Source organism: Condylura cristata, unplaced genomic scaffold (genome assembly GCF_000260355.1).
Source record: "Condylura cristata isolate star-nosed mole 26May11 unplaced genomic scaffold, ConCri1.0 scaffold00021, whole genome shotgun sequence".
In the NCBI taxonomy this organism is placed as follows: Eukaryota; Metazoa; Chordata; class Mammalia; order Eulipotyphla; family Talpidae; genus Condylura; species Condylura cristata.
The window spans coordinates 5,941,352-5,946,401 of NW_004567122.1; the positions used below are offsets into that span (position 1 = coordinate 5,941,352).

Consider the following 5,050-nt stretch of genomic DNA (forward strand, 5'->3'; position numbering starts at 1 on the left):
CCTGAACCTCTGGCCTGTACCCCAGTTCTTGTATGCATAAATAAATCTTAAAAAAAAAAAAAAGACTGTGTCATATGGGAGTGGGGTAAGATGGCTCTCTGGTCTCTGTTTTCTGTGAGATGGCAAACAGCAGGAGTACCAGGTTTCCCAGGTAAGGAGAGTGAGTTTGGAATAATGTATACCAGGTGCCTGTGCCACAGCTAAGAAGACCGTAGGGTGGAAAGCTTAAGCAGGAGCTAGGGAGAATTATTGTTGTTTTAATTGCTGCTCTTATTTCCAACCTTCTTTTGGGGCGCCACTATTATGAAGTTAGTAATTTATGAACTGGAGATGCTTCCTGTGGGATTGGATCCAGAGTCGGCCAGGAAGGGCCATGGAAGTTGCTGCTTCCTGGGCGCATAATTGGCTTATGTGGAGTTGCCTTCATTATCTTTCTGTCAACACCTAAACATCGCTCTTCCTATTCATGTAAACATACATTTATTGACATATACATAAAGTCTTACCATGTCTATTGACACACTTATCTTTGGAAAGTGACATTAATTGGAAGAGAGGGGATAAGCACTTTATTTTTAAAGATTTATTTTTTTTTTTATGCCTAGAAAAACTGGGGCACAGGCACAGGTGCAGGGAGTGAGAGGCTTCACCAGAGACAGAGTGGGGAGCAGAACAAGCGGATCTACTGAAGCACAATGTTGAGGGGAGCAGCGGGCAAGACAGGAGAGGTCTGCTGCGCCATGTGGGTCAGCTCCCAGGCCAGGGATTGAACTCAGGCTGCAGTGGTTGGCAATAGCTTGACAGTACTGAGACTTAACCGCTTGTGCCACCAGGGAGGCTCAATTTTTTATGATACCGACAGACTGTATTTACCAAGGACAGTTACACCAATACATGTGGTCCCATATGTTCCTACGATGTGATGTTGACACTGATCCATTACTTTCTGCCCAGTACTCTCTTGGGATGGGTACTTTAGCAAAATTCAATCACCCGCAAATCAACACGTTAGAGAGAACATATGGAAAGTCGACTTAGAGATCTAGAGAGACGACGGAGAGTCCTAACTGCCTTAGTCCAGGCAACACATATGTGAGTGAGTGAGTGAGCCCCTAGATAATTTAGCCTATTGATTGGTTAATGGTCACTTTTGTTGAGGTCACTGTCTTTGATGAGCGGAGGAGAGACACAACCCCTCAGACTTGCATCACCACACCCCGCACTCCCCAGAGCATCATCTCCCTTTGTCATAGGCCATTGGGCCCCTTCCCGGGACACTTGGTTCCCACCTGCTCACCCTTGAGTGGCCTCAATTCTGCAGTCGTTTCTCGGCTTTGTTTTGGTTCAGTTCTGCTGTTCCCTTGTTTTGTTTCTCTGTATCCCACATATGAGTGAGGTACTCGAGTGTGACAGTGCTCAACTGGAGCTGAGGAGAGTGGGTACCAGCTGAGCCACAGCCCTGCCCAGACTGTACATCTAAGAGAAGCATAAGTGTTGTTCTCAGCTCTGTCTGGCGTGGCTTTTCCCACAGCCGCAGTAATTACAACAGATGCTTTGATGAATGTGGCCTTTGGGAGCTTCCTAATGTTGGTTCCTTTGTGCTTTGACACAACCCCAGTGATCTTCAGTGGCCCCCTACCTCTTGGCAGAAGACTGTCTTCAGCTCACCTGATATAGTCTCTGCCGCAGACCAGAAATCAGTGTTTTCCCAGAGAACCCTATTCCGTTTAACGGGGAGTGGTATTTGGGTTCAAAATGTGGGTACCCACAGTGCACAGTGAACAAATTACCATAGAGAAATTTTAAATTTGACGTCAGCAAAACATCTCAAGATGTTTCCCAAAAGCAGAATTGAAAGATAAACTTTGAAGCTCAACAGTATGGACAAGAAATATACCAAGCATCTAATAAGGATAAAAAACAATATGAACGAGCAATTAACATGAGACCAAAAGAGAGTATTTACTAACTGTCCCTTATCAACTCAGTAGAGTTTCTTTAAAAGAAGTGAACTTGAGTATTGTCAAGAATGCAGTTAGACCTGTAACTTTGTACAAGTGGGTGGAAATCAGTTTCCTTTCTCTTTCCAATTTGTAATTGGTCAATATGGATTAAGTCGATATATTAAAATGTTGAAATATTTGTGCTAGTGCAGACAGAGCCTACTGTGACCGAAAAGCTGCCAGAAGAAATGTCTGTCAGTGCAGGGTGAGGGCTCAGCTCCGAAAGGCGTCTGTGCTTCGTGCTGTCTCCCGAGACCCAGTGCCTTCCGTGCTGCTGCGTGCACATTTTCTAAGTGTTGACTCTGTGTGGTTGAAGCCAGATCACAGGCAAGTCAGGAAGGGGAAAGGTAAAGTCTAGGGCAAGCTATTTTGCTTGTGGGTGAGACGAGAGGTCTGCTGCACCAGGTGGGTCACCTCCCTGGCCTGGGACTGAACTTGTGCTGCAGTGGCTGCTATAGCTGCAGAGTGCTGCACTTTAATTTGTTGCGTCACCAGGGACTGCCCTGCAGCATGAGTTTGATCCCCACCCAGGGAGCTGATTCACATGTCAAGGCAGACCTCTCCTGACCTGCCCGCTGCTCCCCTCAGCAGTGTACTTCACTACACCTGCCTGTTCTGCTCCCTGCTCTGTCTCTGGTGAATCCTCTCACACACTTGCCTCCCTACCCCGTCCCTCTGGCCTACACCCCAGTTCTTGTATGCATAAATAAATCAAAATAAATCTGTGGGAGAAAAAAGAGAGGTGGTTTCTGCATACTCAGCTTCTAGAAGCTTGGGAGCCATAGTCTTTGACAGGAAATTACGTAGCAAGCTTAAACATTACTATTCTGGAAGAAGATCACCTCCTTTGATGCATTAAATCTACCTCTAATAAAGTACCCTACTGAAATAAATCATAGCAAATAAGTCTTAATTACTTAAAAACAATCTTCAAACAAGTACTATAGTGTTCAGTGTTACTGATTGGAAAGGGCCACTTCAGAAATGTGTCTCCACTGGTATTTTATTTTAACGATATTTATTTCTGCATACAGAACCGGGATACAGGCCAGAGGTGCAGGGGCAGTGAGAGGATTCACCAGAGGCAGAGTGGGGAGCAGAACAGGCAGATGGATGAAGTACACTGCTGAGGGGAGCAGCAGGCAGGTCAGGAGAGGTCTGCTGTGCCATGTGGGTTAGCAACCTGGATGGGGAGCGAACTCATGGTGCAGTGGCTGGTAGCTTCAGAGTGCTGTGACTTAACCCCTTGTGCCACCAGGGAGGCTCCTGGAAGGAGACTTTTGTCTGTGAGGCCAAATTTACGACTTCGCTTAGCCCATATGGTAAGAAACAGTGGCAAAGGATCACTTGGGGGGTGTCGGTACAGACACATACTTGAAAGTGTGATTTAAAAATGCTTAATGTTAGTTGTATTTATAAAGTTAAAGTTAGGCAAAATTCCAAGAAACTGTAAGGAAAACAGATGCTTCTCAAGTAGAAAATATATCTTTTTTTTTTTTTGTATCTTAGTTTAAATATGCTCTTTCCCACAGGATATTCTTAAAATGGATAGTTTCATTATCCTGTTAGTCTGTACCCTACATTTAGCTTGTAGTATTTCTTATACATTTATTAAAGCTACAATATCAGTATTTAAATGGTCTCCCATCCCCTCTTTGTTTTTCAAATAGTTTAATTTTCTGTATAATTATTAATCTGCCCTTCTATTCGTAATTAAAAAAATTTTATTTAAGTATGCAGAACTAGGGTACAGGCCGGAGGTGCAGGGGTAGTGAGAAGATTCACCAGAGACAGAGTGGGGAGCAGAACAGGCAGATCTATGAAGTACACTACTGAAGGGAGCAGCGGACAAGACAGGAGAGGTCTGCCGTGCCATGTGGGTCAACTCTAGGGCCAGGGATTGAAGTTGGACTTGGGGGCTGCGTCTCGCTTGCAGAGCTGTGCTTTAACTTGCTGTGCCACCAGGGAGGGCCCCTATATGTACTTTTTTAGTCACCGATTTGTTTAATGCCAAGCTGGCAATACTTTGCATGAGAAGATGACTAGGCAGATGGTGACTCTAGAATTATTATGTGATTCCCTGTGGCAAATAATTGGCATTTGATCTCTACTGGGAATAATCCACATAAAGGGTAAAACTGAGTCAATTTATTCTTCTACTAATTGGACACATTATTTTTTGAGTTACTGTAAATAGCACCTAGGTACATGACAATCAATGAGTTTATAAGCTGTTTAAGGAGATCCTGTTTCTACCTAAAGAGCTGAAATACTGTTGATTAACAAAATTCACAGGGGTTAATACAGTTGAAGTTGACTCGGAAAGGGAATTCTCTTTTCTAGGGATGAATTTCATTTCTGGTCACTGCTGCCTAACTTGGTTATGGCTTTGCTTCATCGAAGCTTAATAATTCCGGTCGAAGTTACATTTGTTTATTTATTTATGCATACAAGAGCCCGTGTAGGCCACCCTGTGAGGGGTGAGAGGATTCACCAGAGACACAGTGGGGAGCAGAACAGGCAGATCAACGAAGTACACTGGGGAGCAGTGGGCGGGTCAGGAGAGGTCTGCTGTTCCATATGGGTCACCTCCCTGGCTGGGAATCAAAAAAACGGCTGCAGAGAGCTTCACAGTGCTGCGCTTAACCCATTGTGCCACCAGGGCGGGCTTCTGTCTAGGTGTTTTAATTCTATTTTTGTTGAATTATGTGTTTTCTCCCAGTGTGGCTGATTGTGTGTGGCATGGAGTTTAATGATCACCTGCCTTAGAACTCCCCAATAAAATCAGCAGTAATAAACTTAACGTCCCCACAAAGCTCAGCAAGATAGTATGGCTTAAATATATGTTGAAAAATACATGTGGATGTATGTCTGTTGACAGATACATACCCCTGTATAAGAGGGTCTGTGGAAAGGCGGGGCAGGCGTGCACAGTGGTAGCACCTGGACAGCAGCTCCTCATCTACCTGAACCAGGTGTGCAATTCCAGATGCTTCTTAGGTTTCTGATCAGCTCTGGCTGCTCACAAATCCGAGTGCTTTTTCTTT

General features: G+C 44.6%; 1 protein-coding gene across 1 annotated transcript in view; it reads left to right on the plus strand.

Annotated features, from left to right (window-relative positions):
- Positions 1-5,050, plus strand: part of ANK2 (ankyrin 2, neuronal) — a 493,620-nt gene that overhangs the window by 51,122 nt on the left and 437,448 nt on the right. The window lies entirely within an intron of this gene.